Source organism: Arachis hypogaea, chromosome 3 (genome assembly GCF_003086295.3).
Source record: "Arachis hypogaea cultivar Tifrunner chromosome 3, arahy.Tifrunner.gnm2.J5K5, whole genome shotgun sequence".
Classification (NCBI taxonomy): Eukaryota; Viridiplantae; Streptophyta; class Magnoliopsida; order Fabales; family Fabaceae; genus Arachis; species Arachis hypogaea.
This window is the reverse complement of record NC_092038.1, coordinates 83,520,309-83,538,319: the sequence shown is the minus strand read 5'-3', so window position 1 is coordinate 83,538,319 and position 18,011 is coordinate 83,520,309. Positions and strand designations below refer to the sequence as shown.

At 39.1% G+C, this 18,011-nt stretch overlaps 1 non-coding gene across 1 annotated transcript; it reads right to left on the bottom strand.

Moving 5' to 3' along the window:
* Positions 1-11,814: 11,814 nt before the first annotated feature.
* LOC112793569 (small nucleolar RNA R71) lies at positions 11,815-11,918 on the bottom strand. Its single transcript, XR_003198263.1, has one exon. It is a non-coding gene; the product is annotated as a small nucleolar RNA R71 (small nucleolar RNA).
* Between the last annotated feature and the right edge of the window lie 6,093 nt (positions 11,919-18,011).

Here is an 18,011-nt window from a genome sequence, read left to right as displayed (position 1 = left end):
CTATATTGATGCAGGTGCCCAGTACTGTGCTGGTTTTGGGCGAGGAGCACAAAACGCACCCACCCGTACACGTGATTAACGCGCACGCGTCGCGCTACCTCTCTGCTTCCCATGAGTGCATATGGGCGACGCTCACACGTCACTCTACTTTTTTCGCTTTCCACACGTGCGCATGGGCGACGCGCACACGTGACCCCATTTTCACCAAAAATTGATTTTTGAGTTTTCAAAGCCAAATTTCAGACTTCTAAGCCTCCATTCTCACCCTTTATGTCCTAAATCCTTATAATATGCCTAGCGGTGGGAAGAAGCTAGGAAATGTGGTAATTTGTGGATGAATTAAGGGGAGAATTATTGATAAATTATGAGTTGAATGGCTGATTTATTGTTGAATTATGGCTAAGCTATTATTGAATTATGGATGAGTATGATTGCATATATGCTTATTGAATGAAATGTGAATGTTGTACTTCCACTATCTGAGATACGAGTTTTCCTGAGTGGAAGCAATGGCTAGCCACCACGTGCTCCAGGTGGAGACTTGATACTCTGCTAACCCTGTGTTGTAAGTGTGTCCGGACACTATGAATGTTCCGGATGAGCTTGCCCCTGTGGATAAACACCAGTGTGGGTATTGTGTATATGTATTGATAATTATGATTAAGAATAACACGAGTTGGGGATGCACGATAGAGGGACAGTCCAATGGTTAGCTACCAGGACTTGTCGAGTTGGCTTTATAACCGACAGATGAGACTCATCAGCCACTAGGACAGGCATACATCATATGCATTATATGTGAATTATTTGGAATGCCTAATTGACTACATATTATTTGCTAATTGTCTAAATGCCGTATCTGCTTCCTGTTTGTGCATTTCCTTGTGGACATAATTGTGTTTGCGATATCAAAGTACTGATGGTGGTTGGGAGGTCTGAAGGATTTGGAAAGGGGAGTGTTAGTTAGACTGAAGATCTTTAGCTAGTTTCCTATTTCATTTATGGTTTAGTCTATTTATAAGATTTGATTATCTATTGGAAGTTCTAGGATTGTCTTCGGCTTTCCCAGGATATTACATGTTAGATATGTGGGCACTGTTACCATATTGTGAACCTCCGGTTCTCACCCATGCGGATTTTGTGGTTTTCAGATGCAGGTCATGAGGCTCCTCATTGAGGCATGCTGGAGACTTCTGGATTAGCGAAGATCCTTAGCTCTCGAGACTTTATGTTGGTTTTATGTACTTACTTAGATACTTATTATCTCCACTATATACATATATACTGTTTTGACTCCTCTTAGAGGTTATTTTTGTGAACAGGTTTTATAACTTGTCTTTTGGGTCTCTTTTGGGTTCCTTACTATATATATATATATATATATATATAAGTATGTATACTTCTATGCTCAGACCGATTATCTTCACAAACCGGGTCTTGAGTTTTGATATCCGTATTTTTGGCACTCTCTTGTTTATATACTCGCGTTAGCTTATCCTTTATCTGTTTCATTACGTTATCGATCGGAGTGTCGCGCTTTTCAATTTAATGATTTTGTTTTACCCCTTTTTCTTTAAAGGCTCTTAGTTATAAACATTTTTCACACTACTATATGTACTAAATTTTATTTTAGAGGTCGTAATACCTCGCCAGCTCTATTTTATAACTTAATCATAAGGCTCTATGTGGTAGGTTGTTATAGTGGCTTTATCTCTATTTTCTGAACGTTTGAATTAACTGAGCATAATTGATGTTGGTTCCACATGTTGGTTCTTAAGGAACAGGAATTTAGAGAAATATTATTGATTCTCTGAAAAATTAAAAAGATTGAATCTTAAAGCAAAAGAAATAGCAAATAGAAAAATTAAAATAATAATAACAAGAAAAATCAAAAGAAAAATGTCCAAGGCTTTGAGCATCAATGGTTAGGAAGGTCAAAATTGCCCTAACTATATACTTGTGGTGTGAAAGTGTCAAGTAATCCTTGAGACTGAGCATTTAAAGTTGTGACCCAATGCTATTAAAGAGTATGCCTAAGGCTCTGAGCACCACTGTCTGGGAATAAAAGCAAAGCAAAAGTTGAATCCAAAGGGTTCCCCAGGTTAAGTGCTTGTGGTGTTTATGTATCAAATTAAGCTTGAAAACTAAACACTTAGAGTCACGGCTAGGCTCAAAGGTGCAAAGCACCACAAGAAAACAAAAGCTGTGTTCAAGAATCAAGAAGAACTTAAAGAAGGGAATCAATAATATCATCCGGATTTTAGATCTAAAGGATTCCAATATTTCTGAGCTTCAAAGGATTGTGAGATGCCAAAGCTATTCAGAAACAGAGTGTTACTAGCTCCATTCAGTAATTAGAACTGAGCTTGAATGAAAACTCTAAACCTGTTGTATTTTTCTCTTCCATTTGGTACTATTTTGCTTATGGTTGTTAGAGGATAAGCAACAGTTTAAGTTTGGTGTTGTGATGCGTGAGAATCTTATACCCTTTTTCTAGTTGTTTTAATAGTGTTTTTAGTTAGATTTTATTAAGTTTTACTATATTTTAAATCAAAATTCATCTTGGCATGCTACTTTGAGCTTTTGTGGTATTTTTCTGATTTTAGGTGAATTTCAGGCAAATTTGGCAGAGTCTTGTGCAAAAACGAAGAAATGATAGAAGATGCTGTCAACCCTGACCTCCTTACATTCCAATGAGCATAACTTGAGTTATAGAGTTCTAATTGACACAATCTCAATGGTGTTAGAAAGCTAACTTTTCAGAGCTTTCCAAAAGTATATAATAGTCTATAACTTTGGTGAATGAAATTGTGATCACACTTTCCACAACTCTGCACAACTAACCAGCAAGTGCACTGGGTCGTCCAAGTAATACCTTACGTGAGTAAGGGTCGATCCCACGGAGATTGTCGGCTTGAAGAAATCTATGGTTATCTTATAAATCTTAGTCAGGGGATTAATAATAACAAGAGTTTTGCTTATAAAAAGTAAAAGAGCATTAATTGAAAGATACTTGTGATTCAATGATGAGGAATAGGTTGAGGTTCCGGAGATGCTCTGTCTTCTGAATCGCTGCTTTCCTACTGTCTTCTTCTCCAAACGCACATGGCTCTTTCTATAGTAGGCTTTATGTTGGTGGATCACCATTGTCAATGGCTACCATCCGTTCTCTCAGTGAAAATGGTCCGGCTACGGTTCTCACCGCAGGGCTAATCATCTGTCGGTTCTCACTTGTATTGGAATAAGATCCATTGATCCTTTTGCACACCGTCACTGTGCCCAACAGTCGTGAGTTTGAAGCTTGTCACAGTCATCCCTTCCCACATCTTACTCGGAATACCACAGACAAGGTTTAGACTTTTCAGATCTCAGGAATGCTGCCAACTGATTCTAGCCTCTACCATGAAGATTCTGATCTCACGGATTTGAATACTCTGTTGTCAACTCGTGAATCAGGAGTCTAAGAGATACACACTCAAGCTGTCACCTAATGACTACGTTGAGCTCAGATAGAACGAAAGTGGTTGTCAAGCACACGTTCATGGAATTGAGAACGATGATGAGTGTCACGAATCATCACATTCATCATGTTGAAGTACGAGTGAATATCTTAGAATAGAGACAAATATAATTGAATGGAAAATATTACTAATTGCATTAATTCATTGAGACACAGCAGATCTCCTCACCCCCAACCATGGGGTTTAGAGACTCATGCCGTCAGAGATACAATAATGAATGTAAAAATGTCGTCAATCACAAAATGAATCTCTAAAAGTAGTTTTTATACTCAACTAGTAACCTAGGTTTACAAAAAATGAGTAACTAAGTGCATAGGGCTTGGGCTGAGCATTGAAGCTTCCACGTGCATAGGCCATTCTTAGAGTTAAACACCAGCTTTGGTGTCAGTTTGGGCATTTAACTCCAGTTTTGGTTCCAGTTCTGGCATTTTACGCCAGAAAATGGTCTCTGATTGGCGTTTGGACGCTAATTTGGGCCATCAAATCTCGAGCAAAGTATAAATTATTATACATTAATGGAAATCCCAAGATGTCTACTTTTCAACGCAATTGAGAGCGCGCCAATTGGGCTTCTGTAGCTCTAGAAAATCCACTTCGAGTGCAGGAGGGTCAGAGTCCAACAGCATCTGCAGTCTGTTCTCAGCCTCTGAATCAAATTTTTGCTCAGGTCCCTCAATTTCAACCAGAAAATATCTGAAATTACAAAAAAACACACAAACTCATAGTAAAGTCCAGAAATGTGATTTTTGCATAAAAACTAATAAAAATATTATAAAAAGTAACTAAAATATACTAAAAACTATGTAAAAATAATGCCAAAATGTGTATAAATTATCCGCTCATCACAACAGCAAACTTAAATTATTACTTGTCCCCAAGCAACTGAAAACAAAGTAGGATAAAAAGGGGAGAATATACAATAAATTCCAAAATATCTATGAAGCTTAGTTCCAATTAGATGAGCGGGACTAGTAGCTTTTTGCTTCTGAACAGTTTTGGCATCTCACTTTATCCTTTGAAGTTCAAAATGATTAGCATCTATAGGAACTCAGAATTAAAGATAGTGTTAGATTCTCCTAGTTTATTATGTTGATTCTTGAACACAGCTACTTTATGAGTCTTGGTCGTGGCCCTAAGCATTTTGTTTTCTAGTATCACCACCGGATACATAAATGCCACAGACACATAACTGTGTGAACCTTTTCAGATTGTGACTTAACTTTGCTAGTGTCCCCAGTTAGAGGTGCCCAGAGTTCTTAAGCACACTCATTTTGCTTTGGATCATGACTTTAACCACTCAGGTTAGGGACAGCTTGATTTAGCCGCTTAGGCCAGGAGTTTATTCCTTTGGGCCCTCCTATCCATTAATGCTCAAAGCCTTGGATCTTTTTTACCCTTGCCTTTTAGTTTAAAGGGTTATTGGCCTTTTGCTCTTGCCTTTTGGTTTAAAGAGCTATTGAATTTTTTTGCTTGCTTTTACTTTTTCTTTCATTTTTTTCATTTTTTTCGCAAGCTTTGTATTTTTCACTGCTTTTTCTTGCTTCAAGAATCAATTTTATGAGCCAACAATATAATAGTCTCTTTTTTCATTATTCTTTCAAGAGCCAACAATTTTAACATTCATAAACTTCACTATAAAAATATGCACTGTTCAAGCATTCATTCAGAAAACAAAAAGTATTGCCACCACATCAAAATAATTAAACTAATTTCAAGATAGAATTCGAAATTCATGTACTTCTTGTTCTTTTGTAATTAGAAACATTTTTCATTTAGGAAAAGTGATGGATTCATAAAATCATTCATAGCTTCAAGGCATAGACACTAGAGACTAATGATCATGTAATAAAGACACAAACATAGACAAAACATCAAGCATAGGAAACCAAAAAACAGAAAAATGAGAAAAAGGAAATTAAAGAACGGGTCCACCTTAGTGATGGCGTCTTGTTCTTCCTCTTGAAGATCTTATGGAGTGCTTGAGCTCCTCAATGTCTCTTTCTTGCCTTTGTTGCTCCTCCCTCATGGCCCTTTGGTCCTCTCTAATTTCATGGAGGGTAATGAAGTGCTCTTGGTGCTCCATCCTTAGTTGCTCCATATTGGAACTCAAATCTCCTAAAGAGGTGTTGAGTTGCTCCCAATAGTTGTGTGGAGGAAAATGTATCCCTTGAGGCATCTTAGGGATTTCTTGGTGAGGTACTTCCTCATGCTTTTGTTGAGGTCCATGGGTGGGCTCTCTTGTTTGCTCCATCATCTTTGATAGGCTTTTGAGATGAATCTCTCTATCTCTCATGACTCAGACTTGGAAGCAACTGCCTTCCCTTTTCTCTTCCTTGAGGTTTCTCCGACCTTAGTTGTCATTAATGGTTATGGAAAAACAAAAAGCAGACCTTTTTTCCACACCAACCTTAAAAGGTTTGCTCATCCCCGAGAAAAAGAAGAAAGAAAGGAGGAGAAGAATAAAAAATGGAGGAGATAGAGGTGTAAGAGTGGTTCGGCCAAGGGGGATTGGGAGTGTTGGTGATGTGTGAAAATGAAGGAGTAAGGAGGGGTATTTATAAGGTAAGGGGGAGAGGGAATCCGTGTGAAAGGGGTTGGGTTTGGGAGGGAAATGGTTTGAATTTGAGTGGGTGGGGACGAGTGTTATAGAAAGGTGTGAAGAGGAATGAGAGTGAGTTAGGGTAGGTAGGGATCCTATGGGGTCCACAGATAATGAGGTGTCAAGGAATTCTCATCATTGCATCTTTCTGGCGTTTAAACACCCTCTGTGTGCCAATTCTGGCGTTTAACGCTAGCTCTGATACCTTTCCTGGCGTTCAACGCCAGGCTGATGCCTTTTTCTGGCGTTTAACACCAGCCAGACACCAGACAACCCTTTCTGGCGTTAAACGCCAGTCTGGCTGCCAATTCTGGCATTTAACACCCAGAATGCTGCCAGACTAGGCGTTAAACGCCCTTTCTGCTATCTTTACTGCCGTTTGAACGCCAGTAAGCTCGTGCTTCAGGGTGTGCTATTTTTTTATGCTGTTTTTAATTCCGCTTTAATTTTGCAGCTGTTTTTGTGACTTCACATGATCATCAACCTAAAGAAGACATAGATTAACACTAGAAAATAAAAATGAGAAAGTGATTAATATAGATAAATAGGATTGGGTTGCCTCCCAATAACCGTTTCTTTAATGTCAATAGCTTGACAGTGAGCTTTAATCTAGTCTCAGCTTTGAGCATTCTCGCTCACACATTGTCTTCAAGATAATGTTTGACTCTCTGCCCATTAACAATGAACTTTTTGTCAGAGTCAATATCTTGAAGCTCTACATATCCATATGGTGACACACTTGTAATCGCATATGGTCCCTTCCACCGGGATTTCAGTTTCACAGGGAACAATCTGATCCTAGAGTTAAATAGCAGAACCTTCTGTACTAGCTCAAAGACTCTAGATGACAGCTTTCTGTCATGCCACCTTTTTTCTTTCTCCTTGTAAATTTTAGCATTTTTGAAAGCATTCAATCTGAACTCCTCTAGCTCATTCAACTGGAGTAATCTCTTCTCTCCAGCTACCTTAGCATCAAGGTTTAGGAACCTGGTTGCCCAGTAGGCCTTGTGTTTCAATTCTACTGGCAGATGACAGGCTTTTCCATACATAAGCTGGTATGGAGAGGTCCTTATAGGAGTCTTGAATGCAGTTCTGTATGCCCACAGAGCATCATCCAGACTTCTTACCCAATCCCTTCTACAGGTGTTTACAGTCCGTTCCAGGATTCGTTTTAGTTCTCTATTTGAGACTTTAGCCTGTCCATTTATCTGTGGGTGATATGGAGTTGCTACTTTGTGGTTAATTCCATATTGGACCAGAGTAGAGTCAAGCTGTTTATTGCAGAAATGAGTGCCTCCATCACTGATCAGTACTCTAGGGACACCAAACCTACTGAAGATATGCTTTTAGAGGAACTTTATCACTATTTTAGTATCATTAGTGGGTGTTGCAATTGCCTCCACCCATTTAGATACATAATCTACTGCCACCAGAATATAAGTGTTTGCATATGAAGGTGGGAAAGGTCCCATGAAGTCACTACCCCATACATCAAACAACTCAATCTCTAAGATCCCTTTGTTGAGGCATGGCATAACCGTGAGGCAGATTACCAGCTCTCTGGCAGCTGTCACAATTACGTACAAACTCTCGGGAGTCTATATAGAGACTAGGCTAGTAGAAGCCACATTGGAAGACCCTTGTGGCTGTTCGCTCACTTCCAAAATGTCCTCCATGTTGTGATCCATGGCAGTGCCATAGAATCTTCTGCACCTCTTCTCTAGGTACACATCTACGGATTATTTCATCTACACACCTCTTAAAGAGGTATGGTTCATCCCACAAGTAGTACTTTGCATCAGAAACCAACTTCTTTGTTTGCTACCTACTGTACTCTTTGGGTATGAATCTCATAGCTTTATAGTTTGCAATGTCTGCAAACCATGGTGCTTCCTTAATGGCAAACAATTACTCATCCGGAAAGGTTTCAGAGATCTCAGTAAGAGGGAGGGATGCTCCTGCTACTGGTTCTATCCGGGACAGGTGGTCAGCTACTTGGTTCTCTGTCCCTTTTCTATCTCTTATTTCTATATTAAACTCTTGCAGAAGCAACACCCATCTTATGAGTCTGGGTTTTGAGTCCTGCTTTGTGAGGAGATATTTTAGAGCAGCATGGTCAGTGTACACAATCACTTTTGATCCTACTAAATAAGTGATAAACCACTATTTTATGGTTTATCTTGAGCTAATTTGAGTGGTTTTTATCAAGTCTTTGCACACTTATTCATACTATTTGCATGGTTTTATATTTTTGCTTCCTAACTTTGTGATATGATTGAGAACATGCTTATTTGGCCTTATATTTGCTATTATTAATTACCATTAGATGCAGTGATATGTGCGTTAAGTGATTTCAGTGATTACAGGGCAGGAATGGCTTAGAGGATGGAAAGGAAGCATGCAAAAGTGGAAGGAATACAAGAAACTGAAGAAACTGCTAAAGCTGTCCAGCCTGACCTTTTGGTACTAAATTGACCATAACTTGAGCTACAGAGGTTCAAATGACGCGGTTTTAGTTGCGTTGGAAAGATAACGTCTGGGGCTTCGCAAAGATATATAATTTCTCATGGCTGCCTGATGCCAAGGCATCTTAGGCTAGTTTCACTAGCATTTTTCTGTTAGTTTTAGTTGTTTTATGCATTTTCTTGAGCTTAAAGTAACCAAGAATGGTTAAATGAACAACAAAGTAATGAATCATCCAAACAATGTAATTTTGATGCAAATTCCATGAGTTTTTAGTTATATTACTTGAATGCTATGAATGGAGGAATTCTCATGAAAATCTGCAAGACTTTGATGCAATTGTGTGGATGATTTCAGGGAAGAAGAGGCTAGGCAAGGAAGCAACCAAATCTATAAAGGAAGCTTGAAGATCACATATGGAGTACAATGTGAAAGTGGCGTTTAACCTCCAGTTTAACCTTAAACTGGAAGTTAAACGCCAGAATAAGGAATGCACCAAATGCTGAAAGTGGCGTTTAACCTTCAGTTTAAGGTTAAACTGAAGGTTAAACGCCAGAATCATGAAAGCTGAGAAAAGAGGAAACTGGCGTTTAACCTCCAGTTTAACCTCAAACTGAAGGTTAAACACCAGAATGAGAATGGCACCAAGGGAGTGATTCCACGTTTAACCTCCAGTTTGACCTCAAACTGGAGGTTAAACGTGTTCGAACTATATGAGGCACCAGGAAGCCATTTTCACGTTTAAGCTCCAGTTTGACCTCAAACTGGAGCTTAAACGTGTTCGACATTCACACTCCAGGGCTACCTTCTTCATTCCCACGTTTAACCTCCAGTTTGACCTCAAACTGGAGGTTAAACGTGTTCGGCGTTTTTGCTACTCCAGGGTTGCCTTCTCATTTCCACGTTTAAGCTCCAGTTTGACCTCAAACTGGAGCTTAAATGTGTTCGACCAAGAATTGCCTCCAGGGTTGCAATCTTCATTTCCACGTTTAAGCTTCAGTTTGACCTCAAACTAAAGCTTAAACGTGTTCGAGTAATTACCCTCCTGGGTTGTTTTCTTCCAATTCCACGTTTAAGTTTCAGTTTAGCCTTAAACTGAAACTTAAACTTCAACTTAAACGCCACTCTTTGAAAGGGTTTCTGGGCCAATTATATTGAGGTTTAAGTTAGCATTTGAACACAAATATTAACTTAAACCTATTATGGTATGAAACCCAATTGAATATCATAGTTTATGGGATTGGGCCTGAAGAATTGATGAGTCTGGAACTTCAATTTGTTGAGTCTTGTGTCATTACTTGTTTATCACTAAGTTTGCTCAATGAATGTTACAGAGTTGGATCACAGCCTCATCAGTATTATAGATCATAAACCCAAAGCAAAAAGGAAATCAGGGAAAGGCCTCAAAGCCCAAGAATCACAACAGAAGCTCAATTTAAAAAGTGTATAAATAGGATAGAATTGAAGTTAGTTAGCATTTTTTTTTTGACACTTTAGCAATTTTTTTTACTTTTGTAATAGAATTCGGAGCTATGACTCACTAAACCCCTTTCATTGGGTTAGGGAGCTCTATTGTAATTCAATGAATCAATAATACTTTTTATCTTCTTCTTCAATCTTTTCTCTTGAATTTTGTTAGAAAGCTTCTCGATCTAATTCCATTGGGTAGTTGTCTTGGGAAAGAAACTATCCATAATTGGAATCCTTCGGAACCTTGGGAAAGGAATGGAGGATTCATGCTAGAGAAGCTTTCTCACAGTGAATTGGATTGGGGTTTGGATGGATATTGTGACATGTAATCCTACCAAATTGTGGTTCATGAAGCTGTGGGGTATAATCAGTGGTCGAGCATCATCTCTTCTTATGAACATTTAAACCAAGGGATTGGGAATTTGTTTGTTTTTAGAGAGAATTGGTGAGCCAAGGAATTGGGATCCAATCATATAAGATTGCCAAGCAAAATTCAATGAATGCATTGGTTGAGGAAGAGATAGAAATGTTTTGATTCGGAGATCTCAATATCTCCTGAAACCCAATGAATTCCCCATTTCTGATCTACATTTTCTCTTTACATTCTGCAATTTAATTTCATGCAATCACCCCCATCCCTTTTAATTTCAGCAATTTAATTTCTAGCTCTTTAATTCATGCAATTTAATATTCCGCAATTCTCATCTAAATCTTGATTCCTCTCAACTAGAACAAACTTCTAATCCGAATTGCTCATTCAACCAATCCTTGTGGGATTCGACCTCACTCTATTGTGAGTTTTTACTTGACGATAACCGGTGCACTTGCCGGAAGGAATTTTGCCGATTGTGCAATTTCCTAAAATCATAGCATCAAGGTTATGCTACATCAAGTTTATGGCGCCGTTGCCGGGGATTGGTTTTCGATTGACAATTCTCAAATTGGAAGTTAACTAGATTGAGCAATTTTGTTTTGTTTTGTTAATTTAGTTCAAGTTACTTGTTGAATTTTAATTTCTGCACTCTGTTATTTGCTTTTTCTTTCTTATGCCTTTCATTTCTAGCAACTAACTCACTGACCCACTAACTATTTGAATTAATTCCTCAACTGCTCTAACCATACTCTTCCATTAACCAAGAGTATTCCACTTGGTTGTTGCTTGTGGTGTGTTCTTGTATGACAGGTAGGAGAGGAGAGACATCAACCCCTCCATATACCGAACCAGAGAGGACCCTTCATAGACTTAGAAGGGAAGCAAGAAGGAAGAGGGTACTGGGAGAAGAAGAATCTGAAGGAGAATCTGAGGACAACTTTGAGGAAGCTCTAGATCTCAACATGGATAGAGAAGTTCACAACCATGAGAGGGATGATGGAAACAATGCCATTCCTGAGAGAAGGGTTCTTGGTTCATACATAAACCCAACCTCTGGGAATTGTGGTAGTAGCATTCAGAAACCACCCATTCAGGCCAACAATTTTGAACTCAAACCACAGCTAATATCACTGGTGGAGAACCATTGTTCATTTGGTGGGAGTGCTAATGAAGATCCAAATCAACATCTCACCAAATTCCTGAGAATTTGTGACACAGTGAAGTCCAATGGAGTCCAGGAAGATGCCTACAAACTGCTCTTGTTCCCATTTTCACTTAGGGACAATGCAGCTAAGTGGCTGGAATCATTCCCAAGGGACAGCCTAACAACCTGGGATGAGGTGGAGAGCAAGTTTCTAGCACGTTTCTACCCCCCACAAAAGGTCAATAGGCTTCGATCTGAGGTTCAGACTTTTAGACAACAGGATGGTGAGACTCTCTACGAGGCATGGGAGAGGTTCAAAGAGTTGACAAGGAAATGCCCACCAAACATGTTCCCTGACTGGGTGCAATTGCATATTTTCTATGATGGACTTTCTTATGAATCAAGGAAGGCTGTAGACCATTCATCCGGAGGTTCATTGAACAGGAAAAAGACTGTGGAAGAAGCCATTGAAGTGATTGAGACAGTGGCTGAGAATGAGTACTACTATGCTTCAGAGAGGCACAACACTAAGGGAGTGATGGAGCTGAACCATGTGGATACAATTCTAGCCCAAAACAAGGTGTTTGCCAAGCAACTAGCAGAGCTCACCAGGAAATTAGACACAAAGCAAGTGGCTGCACTACACACACAAGATCAAGAGGAAGTAAGCACTGAAGGAGGTGATTGGGAAGAGGCCAACTATGTGGGAAATCAACAAAGGCAACCATATGATCCACATTCCAACACTTACAACCCAGGATGGAAAAACCACCCAAACTTTGGGTGGGGAAACCAGCAAAGCCAACCACAAAACCACAAACCTTACAACCACAACCAACATAACAATTCCACATACCAAAACTCCAACCAAAGATCATACCAAGCCACACAAAACACTTACTCCCAACCACCATATCATGGCCAAAACAATCAACCTGCCCAACCTAATCCGAACCAACAATTTCAAGATCAATTAAACAGGATAGAAGGAAGGTTAGTAAACATGGGTCAGGACATAAGTGAGTTGAAAAACTTTAGGGACGATGTGAGATCAACCTTAAGAAACCATGGCGAAAAACTCAAGTGGATGGAGGCTCGAGTAGGAGAACTTTCTCAACAGGCCCCTAAGTCAACTGCAGTGTTCCCTAGTGACACAGAAAAGAATCCTAAAGGGGAACAAAAGGGAGTGAGATGGGAAGAATGCAAGGCCATCACCACATTGAAGGAAGTCTCAGAAGAAGAAGGAGTCAGACCCTCGGAAAAGGAGCCAGAAATCTTGAAAGAAAGTGTGGAAGAAGCTAAGCAGGAAAGCGAAACGGAGCAAGCTAAGGATATGCAAAAGGAAGGCACGCTGGAAACATACCAACCAAAAGCACCATTTCCTCAGAGGTTAGGAGGAGGTGAAAAAGGGAAAACATATTCAAGGTTCCTAGAGACATTTAAGTCTCTCCATATCAATATTCCCTTTCTTGATATCCTCCAGCAGATGCCTACACATATCAAGTATTTGAAAGAATTGCTGAGCAAGAAAAGAGTTTTGAAGGGAGGACAAACTGTAATAATGAACAAGGAATGCAGTGCACTCATCAAGAAGGACATAGTCTCTAAGAAAACAGACCCAGGAAGTTTCCATATCCCTTGCATCATAGGGGAAACAAAAATTGACAGAGGATTCTGTGATCTAGGAGCTAGCATAAATGTGATGCCTCTGACTCTTATGAAGAGGCTACAACTGAATGAGGTAAGATCCACTGATGTAATCATACAACTGGCTGACAAAACTCAAAAGCAAGCTGAAGGGGTAGTGGAGAATGTGCTGGTGAAAGTGGGAAATTATTTCTTCCCTACAGACTTTGTCATTTTGGACATGGAGGAAAGCTACCTACACCCTATCATTCTGGGAAGGCCATTTCTAGCCACTGCTAGAGCGCTCATAGATGTAGAACAAGGAGAGCTAATTTTGAGAATACATGATGAACAGCTCATTTTCCATGTTTTCAAACCTGCATCTGACCCTGAACCAGAATCTGAAAAGCCTAAGGATGATAGTAGCCATCTCTGTTCGGAGGAAAGCAATCCAGCAACTAAAACTCTAAAACAGTCCTTGGAAGGCAAACAAGATTTGCAAGAGTTAAAGCCACAAGAATTAAAAGAAACAAATAAGAAGGAACCTCCTGGCATAAGAGTCAAAGAAGAAGTCCTCAAGAGAGAGGGAAGAATTGTAAAGAAGGTGCCAAGAGGGTGGAGAAACAAGAAAATTCCCACTGAAGGTTTCTCTCCGGGAGATGAAGTGATATCAAGTCATTATCTGCCAATGCCACCTGGCCTCAAAACCATTCCTTCACAGCTTCCTCAAGTGTTCACAATCAGGAAAGTTCTTTCTATGGAACATTTGGAAATCATAAAGGAATCAAATGGGCACGTTTTCATAGTAAGAGGAGAAGACATCAAGCACTACAATCCACCCTAACAAGGGACAACCGTCAAGCTAGTGACGTTAAAGAAGCGCTTCATGGGAGGCAACCCATGTTTTTAGTATCCTTACTCTTTATTGTTTTACTCTGCATCTAATAAAGCATGGTTTCTTATGCATGAACGTGAATCCTCAGGACAACCGTTGATAAGGTGCACTAAACATTACATGTAAAATACAATTGGTCTCTAAGTTTGGTGTGCCTGAAGGCATCTCCAAATCTTATGCAAAATTGTATTTAGTTTTTCATTCAAGGTGCACAACCAAACATTAAGTTTGGTGTTCCTTTTTGAACACAGTTAATGAAAAGCAAGAAGTTCCTCTGGATTTAGAATTTCATGACAAGTATACCATTTGCATGTCTTAATACTTTGATTTCAATTACTTTAAGTAGTGAAATTGTTTAGGATCAAAGAGTCAAGGTGACTATGATTTATTAAGAATTATGCACATTCATTAAGGACACTAACATGGATTTCATGTCATCAGGAGACATTACCAAACACTAAGTTTGGTGTCCAATAATAAGTGTGCATACATATAAAAGTCACGGCTATAAGCTCATAAAGTTAATCATTGATCTACAATTCAAAAAGAATGAAAAACATGTGCAAGTGCTTTTCCTTATTCACATGACCGAAAAAAAAAATGATAACAAATTTGTTTGTTTGTGCAGGTACAAAAGGAAGGATAATAATGGAGGAAAAAGACAAATGGGGAGGCACGGTGCTTGGTCAAAAAGGAAGTTCAAAGGTCTTTGAAACTAACAAATGGGAAAAAGAAGTTCTGCATGAAAAGATAGCTACATGTACAACCTAATGCACCTAGAATACTTCCAAGAAAGTGAAAAGCAATTCGTCCTTTTCCCTAATTCATATATTTACCATCAAGCCATCCTTCACAAATCACCCTAGCCGTCCATTTTTCACTTGCTTGCACTATAAAGAAGCAATTAGGGAACGAGCTCCACACCACCAAAGCTCCTTCTTGCACATTTCCTTTCATCATAGCATAACTATCTCTTGCCGAAAACAACCTCACCACTCTTCTAACCACATTTTCTTACTTTACCTTGTCAACCTTAGCTTGTTACTCTCCAAAACTAAAGAACCAATGGCAGCCTCATCTAGCCACAAAAGAAGAAAAGACAAGCAACCCATGGAGGAAAAAAGGGAATTTGATGTATGGAAATACAAATCAGTTTTCCATGAGATCCAAGCCGAATGGATGAGACCTAAAAGGGTACTAGCTGAGGTTCCCTTTGACCTGGAAAAGGATGAGTTCCCAGGTATTTGGGAGAAGATCAAAAAGAGGAAGTGGGAGCTCTTGACTAAGCCAATCACTAAGATCAACATCAATCTGGTGAAGGAGTTTTATGCAAATGCAGTGAGGGAGGATCCAACCGTGGAACCTACCTACAAAAGCTATGTGAGAGGGGTAGAAGTTGATTTCAGCCCCAAGGCAATCATGAAAACTCTTGGCCTGAAAAACATACGTTTCAGCCAAGCAAGTTATGAGGAAAGGATGATAGGAGAACCTGACTATACGACTATTGCTGAAGACCTTTGTGCCATCAGAGCTGAATGGGTAAGAAAAATAAAAGGGGCTCCAAGAGTCTTGAGAAGGGGAGACCTAACACCTGAAGCTAAAGGGTGGTATGCAATAGTTAGGAGATCCATCCTACCCACTGCAAACTCTTCAGAAATAGTCCCTAAAAGAGCCATCTTGCTACATTGCATTATGGTGGGAGGAGAGATCAAGGTTCATAAACTCATTGCTGATCAGATACAAGAGTTTAGTGAGAAAAGTGACCCTGACTCCTGGCTCCACTTCCCTAGCACCATCATTAGACTATGCATTGATGCCCAAGTACCACTTGAAGATGAAAGACCTAATTGGCTATATCCTGGAATGGCCATAACTGCTCACAGAATGACTCTTGGCCCAACTCCCCCAAGACATACAAAAAGAAGAAATGAAGAAGGGCAACAAGCAGAAGAGGAGCAAGAAGCAAAGCAAGAAGGAGAAGAAGAGCAAGAAGAGCAAAGAAGTCCAGAAAGAAGGCAACAAGTTCCCAGAGACCCCATGGATATGAGCAGAATGCAGGAAATCATGGAAGGAATGTCTCAACAATACATGAGGTCTCAAGAGAGGCAAGAGGACTTTCACCTCAAAATGATGGACATGCAAAGGAACTTTGAATCAAGATTCCTAGATCTGCAAAGGGAACAGAATTTACAATTACAGGAATCCCTCAGCCACATATGCCAACACCAAGACGCCAATATCTTGGCAATCAAGGAAGCCACCACTTTGCAAAATGCAAGATACTCAGTTCAAGCTGATTACAACATCAGCTCTCAAATCAAGCTTAACTACATAGGGGAACATCTACACAAGATGGACCCAGCATTCCCATCTTTTGATGAGTATTTCAAAGGGAGAAAAGAAGGAGAAATAAACAAGGCGATGATCCTTGAAAAAGGAGTGGAAGAAACAATGAAAAAGGCTGGATTCTGGACAAAGCTCATGAAAAAAGATAAAGGAAGTACAAGCGGTCAAAAAGAGGTAAGAAGCAAGAAGAAGCAGGACCCCAAGAATCAAAAAGAACCAAGCAACAAATGAGAGGTGGTCTTGTTCCTTAATAATCAAATAATAGTTTATGAATTGTCTTTATGAGCTTTCTTTCATTTTAAGTCAATTTGTATGTTTGTTTGTTTATTGCTTTGAATAAAGTGAATGCCAAGATGTTTGGATATAACTTCACCATCTTAAACAAATGCTTGCCATGCTTGTTCTGTTTCCAAAAATAAAATAAAAGTTTGAACAAAAGTAACTTGGCTCAATTAGTGACAAATCAAGTAGAATTAAGTGGTGGTATGCATGCTTGATTGTTTAGTCAGATCACTGGAAATAGAGTGTAGAATTATCAATTTTTGTGTAGAAGTTGAGTATTGTCTATGGATCTTGATGAATAAATGTCTTTGGCCATGAAAAAGAAAGAAAAAGAAGAAGAAAAAGCCACTGAAAAGGGGCAACCAAAAAGCAAAAAAAAAAAAAAAAATTTTAGGCACCAATGGTTTGAACTTCTGAGACAAATGCCTGTGGTATTTATGTATTAAGGATATGCTTGGATGAATAGGTTCTGAGGAGTGTTTCAACACTTGGTAACTTGGGTTAACTAACCCGGGATTATCAACCAAAAGTCCATTATCAAGAGCAACCTAAATACAAAACATTTAGTCACACAAAGAGGTGCTGGGCATCAATGTCTCAAGAAGAAATGTGAACTAAAAATGCCTGTAGTGGATATGTGTAATGCAATGATAAGAAAAAGAAAATGCCAAAGGCTTGTGCAACACATGACACTGAGCAAACAAGGAGCAATGGAGCTCTAAGAAAAAGAAAAACAAAGAAAGGAAAATGTGCCAAAGACATAAGAATAACAAGAGGCCATAGCAGTGTTTGATGGATGCAATGAAAAAGTGATAATCCTACCTGATAAGAATGAAAAAGTGATACTGCAACTTTCTGCATAAAACCCTTCTGATGAACTTCAAATGCTTGCTAATATAGCCAATGTAATTGCTTTTTGTTTCATACTTGTTTTCTCAATTAACTCAGGACTTGCTTAGGGACAAGCAAGTATTAAGTTTGGTGTTGTGATGCCAAGGCATCTTAGGCTAGTTTCACTAGCATTTTTCTGTTAGTTTTAGTTGTTTTATGCATTTTCTTGAGCTTAAAGTAACCAAGAATGGTTAAATGAACAACAAAGTAATGAATCATCCAAACAGTGTAATTTTGATGCAAATTCCATGAGTTTTTAGTTATATTACTTGAATGCTATGAATGGAGGAATTCTCATGAAAATCTGCAAGACTTTGATGCAATTGTGTGGATGATTTCAGGGAAGAAGAGGCTAGGCAAGGAAGCAACCAAATCTATAAAGGAAGCTTGAAGATCACATA